Raw genomic sequence first — 6,921 nt, 5'->3', positions numbered from 1 at the left:
GAGGCCCCGCCCACCTCCCAAGAGGATGCTCCTCCCGCCTAAAGAAGCCCAGTGGAAGAGGAGTGCCGGAGGAGGGGGCGGGGGAGGAGGGCAGGGATTTGGGAAAGGAGTCATCCACCCTTACCTAACAACAGAAATGGCAACAGCGACTACAATGCTGATCATTTTAATAACTAATACTTATTAAGCACTTCACTAAGGGATAGACATTCTTCTAAATGCTTTACCTATATTTTCTCATTTCATCCTATAATTAAATAATAAATCAGGCTCTGAACTAAAGGAACCTGCCTGGGTCACATACCTAGAAAGTGTCAGGTCCAGAGTAAGGACTGGAGCCCAGCTTGCCAGACTTTTTAACCAATACCCTATTGTCACCTCCAGGAGAATACCTACACACCCCCACCTCCTTATGCGTCGCAGGGGCGGGGGCTCCATTTCCCACTGGCTGCACATCTGCTGTAAGGCGTCCTTCAGAGAGCTCCCTTTTCTTAAATTGGAAAAACAAGGAGCAATCACTCAGCTCTAACTGCTTCTTCGCTTTTGTGAGGCTCCAGGGCGAGAGCAGTGGGGATTCTTTTGGAAAGAGGGGAGAGGCGGAGCTTGTGCAACTCCCAGCCGCATTTCATGGGACAGGATGCTGGCGCCAGGACCTTCAGGATAGAACTCCGCAGCTAAAGGCGGCCTTGGGGGTTTCTCTGGTGTTCCATTCTCTGTCATTATCTCTGACAGATGGACGGGCCAAAATTTCCTCCTCTCTCAAAATTATAGCCTTTTGCTCAAGCCATACCACTCTCCGTGCCATCTCCTCATGTGCCACGAGCTTTGCTTAAATGATTTCACCGCTAACTGGTAGCATCTGAGACAGATTTGTCGGGGCCCCTCCCTTACATGGATCCCTTCCCAGGTCCTGTGTGCAATTTTGAATTTGTAATTTTGTATTCTTTTTTCTTAGCGAGGCCCTCTCCACCCCTTACTGCTACTCCCCATCCCCTCCCCAGTGGTATAAGCTTCAGGCTCCACAAAGCCTGGGGGCTTTAGCATCGTTATTTTGTTTTAACTGATTTGGAAGCTGAGGCTCAGAGAGGTAAAGAAAAGCTTGCCCGATGTCAGAGCCCAAACTCTACCCTAGCCAGATCCTTCTATCTCTGAAGCCTGTGGCTTTGACCACCACACTGAATACTTGGTTTGAATCCTGGTCCCACCCTTCGAGTTTCTTGTCCTGAATCAACTGCAACACTCACTGTGGTTTGAGAAATGTCCTCTGTTCACTTGTCTGGCACCATGACGTGGCAGTGTTGCTGGTCCATGGGGCCTGGCAGCGGCATCCTCTGGCCTGCTCACTCACAGCACTGAGATTCCATAATTCGATTCTAATCTCAGATCCCATCCCACTGACAGATCTTTGTTTTCACTCCAGCAACAAGAGCAGTAAATAAGATTGTCAAGGAACTTGAGATGTTTAATTTTTTTTTTTTATGAGGAAGAATGGCCCTTCGCTAACATCTGTTGACAATCTTCCTCTATTTTGTATGGGGGATGCTGCCACAGCATCGCTTGATGAACAGTGTGTAGATCTGTGCCTGGGATCCGAACCCGTGAACCCCAGGCCACCAAAGCAGAAGATGCAAACTTAACCACTACACCACTGGGAAGCCCCTAGAGCTTGAGATGTTTAGACACGAGGCTAGTTCTGGCTTTCCTCTCCAGGGTGTGAGAAGAACCATGACTTAATCTTCAGATCTTTGGGAAAGGGGCCTCAGACTATCGGGATTTGTGGGGTGCCCTTCCCAGGCATCATCAGCTCAAAGGAAACTCGCTGGGCAGTGCCAGCAGACTTGCAGCTTGTTGCACCCCCTTTCAGCAGGCCAGAGGGCTTCTTCCACTATGGGAGCCTCCAAAATAAGCCCTTTGAACACTGGCCCAGGCGTCTGTAGCTCTGGGTTCCACTGTGGCTCTGCCATGAAGCTCTTGTGACCCTGGGAAGTGTACTGCTCCTCTCTTCCCGCCTTGTGAAATGGGTACTAGATGGTAGAGAACTTCCAGAGGACTGAGGACCACAGGGCCTGTGCTTGTCATCCCCACTGGAGGCTGAGATGCAGGCCCAGCTTCCCTTGGGTTGGGGTATATGCAACTCGTGCGAGGACAGCCTATGCACTTGGTATCTCCATAGACGGCTTTGAATGGGCTTAAATAATGATAATCTTTTATGACCTTTCATGGTAAACAGAGGGCCTTGTTTCCTTCATTCTTTCACGGTGGTTTTGAAAGGTGTGTGTCAGAATCATTTGGGGAGATAATAGAGCACACAGAGACCCAGACTCATTGCAGTAGGGAGACTCTGGGCCTTTGTATTTTCACCAGGTTCCCCAGGTGGTTCTGATACTGGCCCAGGTTTGATGTTCTATGGGGTGGCAGGAACTGCCCCCTGTTTGATGGTTTAGAGAACCGAGGCAGAGAGCTGGGAAATGCTTTGCCTGAGGTTGTGCAATCTGGTGGAAGTGAACACAAGTACTCCTGTGGGCTGGAAGCTGGAGACTCCAGAAGCAACAATGAAACCCCTACCCAGATGGAATTCGTCACCCGGCCCTTGTTCCCCACGTGCCTCCATATAGCCTGTGGCTGGTTACCGTGGCTCTTCCCCCTGCCTAGATAAGAATAATAATAACTCCCGTGCATTGAGTCTATTCTGAGTGCCTAGCTCTAGGCTAAGTGTGCTATGTAAGGTAGGCACTATTATTACTCTTATTTTACAGATGGGGAAACCCAGACTCAGAGAAGTTACTTCACTTGCCTCAGGCGACTCAGTGCTAGAGGCAGGGCTTGGATTTGAATCCAGGCCTCTTGGAAGGTGCCTCTGAAGCTATAGTGTAGTTACCCTTGTGTTCACCTACTCTGCTAAATGCGTATTAGAAACTCCAAATAATTACAGTGAAAAAAAAAAAAAAAACCCTTCCATGCACATAGTTTCTGTGGTTCAAGACTGGGATTTCATGTATCAATCAAATTTCCAAATGAATTTTAGGGACTGGCGTAGATGGCCAAATTCTCGTTTTTCTCTGGAAGGATCTTAAAAGTATCACTATCATTTCTTAAAAGAAAGAATATTTCGACTTCAAAAAGCTGGAAGGACGTAAGCTCAGGAGAAAGGACCATGTTCGCAATGCTAAGAGCGCTCGCTCCTCCCTTCCCAGCAGGTTGCTGAGCTGCGCCATGGGGATCCCCATCCGTGAAACGCTGCTGAGGGTCTCCCCTCTCAAGGCAGGAGTGAGGAGTAAGTGAGAACAGGGGCATGTACAGTGCCTGGGTCACAGTCGGGGCCCCACAGAGGGGAACTACTTTTATTCTCTCATTTTATCACTAGGGGGACCTGAAAGGTCATCTCGTTGAGCTGCACTCTCTCTCCAGTCGGGGAACTGAGGCCCAGGAGGGGAGGGGACACAGTGAGTTAACAGTGGTGCCATGGCGGACCGAGACTGTAACCCAGCTCAGGTGTCTTGGTTTCCAAGCCCCGTCACTCTTACCACTTCCAGGTGCCTTAAAATGCAGGGCCAATGGGAAGATTCCTTCACTTAGCCAATGTTGACCAAGTGCCCACCATGTGCCAAGTGCTATGGCAGGAACTGGGGAGAACGTGATGAGCAAATAAAACGAGTGCCTGTGTCTTAGCTAGAGCTGTATAACAGAAGACCACAGGACAAACAGTGCAAGCACAGGGAGCAGCAAATCAGATATCCATGGAGCAAAGGGCAGTGTTTAGTGGAGAACAAAAAGGTCATTGTGGCTGAGTGTGCTGCTCCAGGGAAAGGGGTGCACAAGGTGAGGCTGGACGAGTGGTGGGATCAGAGCACGCTGGGCCTCATGAGCCATGGTGTGAGTCTAGACTGCATTCTCAGGGCAGTTTGGAGCAGGGGGAGGTTTTAGGCAAGGCGGTGGCATCATCGCTGGCTACCGTGAGGATGTAGATTTTAGGCAAGGAAACTTGGTAGGAAGCTCTTGCTGTCTTCCAAGTGAGAGAAGATGCTGGCTTGGACAAGCGTGGAGGTGGCGAGGATGAAGAACTACTGTGAACATTAAGTAACACAATGAGTGTTAAGTACCTGGCACATAGGAAGTGCTCAATAGATGGTAGCTCTTGTTATGATATCCGCATCATTATCTTCTGCTGAAAACAAACCTAACTGAGTGACTCACATTGGACAGTAGGAGCAGAGTTGACACCCATGACAGGTGAGAGAGGCCCCATTGTGTCCTCATTCCTGTTCACCAGGTGAAGCCACTTGCTGAAGCCACTGACCTTCTCTCCCTGCCCCACTCATCCTCCCTCAGCAAGTTCAGAAACCCAGAAATGTGTCAGAGCCCATACTCACATACAAGAATACATCATCAGGCCACTTAGGGGTTCTGAGGGATGGTTTTTAATTTTATAAATGCCATGGTAAGTCCAGTGGACCTTTAGAGATTAGACCTAATATAATATTTGCATGAAAACTCCTCAAGATGTCATTGACTGGGCCTTTCTCTCTCTCTCTCTGCTTCTGTCTGTCTCTGTCTTTGTCTCTCTCTCACACACACGCACGCACGCATGCTTCTCTCCAAATCCACCTCAGCAGCCCAAGGCCCCATCAGCCCTCACTTGGTCAGCAATCACGTCCTCACTGGTCTTCCTGCCTCCTCTCTTGCTCTTCTGGCGTCCATTCTCCATTCAGATCTTTCTAAACCTCTTCAGTGACTTCCCAGCACACTTGGAAAACATCCAAACTCTTTACCAGCCCGGCACAGCCCCCTACCTGCCTCTGCAGTCCCCTCAGGCTCTGTCCTCTTCATCACGGGACTCGCTGTCCTGGCCTACTTTCAGCTGCTCAAACGTCCTCCCAGGAGGCCTTCTCCCTTACCCTGCTCTGCCTGGAACACCTGCCAACTCCTTACCCCACCCTTCTCCCCAGTTTTCCCACGGCTGGCTCCTTCTCTTCTTTTTGGTTCTTGGCTCCAGTGGCCACCTCCTCAAAGTCCTTTCCTCACAAATTTACCTAAATTGCCTCTTCTCTCCCATCCTCGTCATCCCTCCATGACTGCACCCCCATCGTTTCCCTCAAGGCATTTACCACAATTTGGGATTCTTTCTCCTTTATTGTCTGCCTCCTGCACTACACTGTGAGCAGTCTGGCAGATTGTCGCGGACTGAATTTTTTCTGTCCCCCCCAGATTCGTATGTCGAAGCCCTAAGCCCCTAGTGTGACTGTATTTGGAGATGGGGCCTCTAAGGAAGTACAGTCACGTGCCAAATAATGACGTTTCAGTCAGTTAATGACAGGCCGCCTATAAGACAGTGGTCCCGTAAGATGAGTACCATATCGCCTAGGTGTGTAGTAGGCTGCACCACCTAGGTTTGTGTAAATGCACTCTGTGATGGTCACACAAAGACTAAATCACCTAACAACGCATTTCTCAGAACGTATCCCCATTGTTAGGCGACGTGTGACTGTAATTAAGGTTAAATGAGTTCATAACGGTGAGTCCCTGATCCAATAGTGTCACCAAAACTGAAGAGGATTCCCTCCTGGCGAGTTACATCAGACGCTCCACCAGAAGGAGTTGTCTCACAAAGTAAAGTATATTTGTGGCAAATAGGAGACCACGCGACATCATTTCCAAAGTCATGGCATCCCCAGACAAAGGGAAGCAGGGACTTTTATTTTGGATGGGGAATGAAGATTCAAAAGGGAGAGGTGGGTATTTGCTTGCACAGGCTCAGCTGGGAAACATGCTTCCACATACACTGCAGGTTATGGTAATAAGGCCTAAGCCCCTCTTGGAGAGATCTTAGCATTCAAAATAAGGCAAAGGTCATAGGTGTAGCTCCTATGGTGAGGCTTGGTCTGGTTCAGGGTGCTTGGTGACTGCATCTCCTTAACATAACAAAAGGAAAAAGAACAACTTGGAAAAACAGTTAAAATATCCAAACCCACCCTTGAGTTCCTCAAAGTAACCCGTAGGTGACGGTAGGATTAGTATCCTTATGAGAAGAAACAGCAGCAAGCCAGCAAGCTCTCTTTGCAGCACATCCACCAAGGAAGGCCATGTGAGGAGACCAGGAGAACACACAGGAGACACACATGCCATCTAGAAGCCAGGAAGAGCTCTCACCAGGAACTGACGCTGCCAGAACTTGATCTGGGACTTCCAGTCTCCAGAACTGTGAGAAAACAAATGTCGGTGTTTGAGCTGCCCACCACCACCCCCTCCCCAGCCCCGGCCTGTGGTCTTCTGTTATGCAGCTCTAGCTAAGACACAGGCACTCGTTTTGTTTGCTCATCACGTTCTTCCCAGTTCCTGCCATAGCACTTGGCGCATGGTGGGCACTTGGTCAATATTGGCTGAGTGAGGGAATCTTCCCATTGGCCCTGCATTTCAAGGCACCTGAGAAGTGGTAAGCGTGACGGGGCTTGGAAACCAAGACACCTGAGCTGGGTTACAGTCTCGGTCCGCCATGGCACCACTGTTAACTCACTGTGTCCCCTCCCCTCCTGGGCCTCAGTTCCCCGACTGGAGAGAGAGTGCAGCTCAACGAGATGACCTTTCAGGTCCCCCTAGTGATAAAATGAGAGAATAAAAGTAGTTCCCCTCTGTGGGGCCCCGACTGTGACCCAGGCACTGTACTTGCCCCTGTTCTCACTTACTCCTCACTCCTGCCTCGAGAGGGGAGACCCTCAGCAGCATTTCACGGATGGGAAACCCCACAGTGAGGCTCAGCAACCTGCTGGGAAGGGAGGAGCGAGCGCTCTTAGCATTGCGAACATGGTCCTTTCTCCTGAGCTTACGTCCTTCCAGCTTTGGGAAGTTGAAATATTCTTTCTCTTAAGAAATGACAGTGATACTTTGCCTCCAAGGACCTCCCTGATGACCTGATCTGAGGCAAGT

The sequence above is a fragment of the Equus caballus genome, chromosome 14, assembly GCF_041296265.1.
Source record: "Equus caballus isolate H_3958 breed thoroughbred chromosome 14, TB-T2T, whole genome shotgun sequence".
Lineage (NCBI taxonomy): Eukaryota > Metazoa > Chordata > Mammalia > Perissodactyla > Equidae > Equus > Equus caballus.
The sequence above is the reverse complement of the archived record's forward strand: the minus strand, read 5'-3'. Positions refer to the sequence as shown.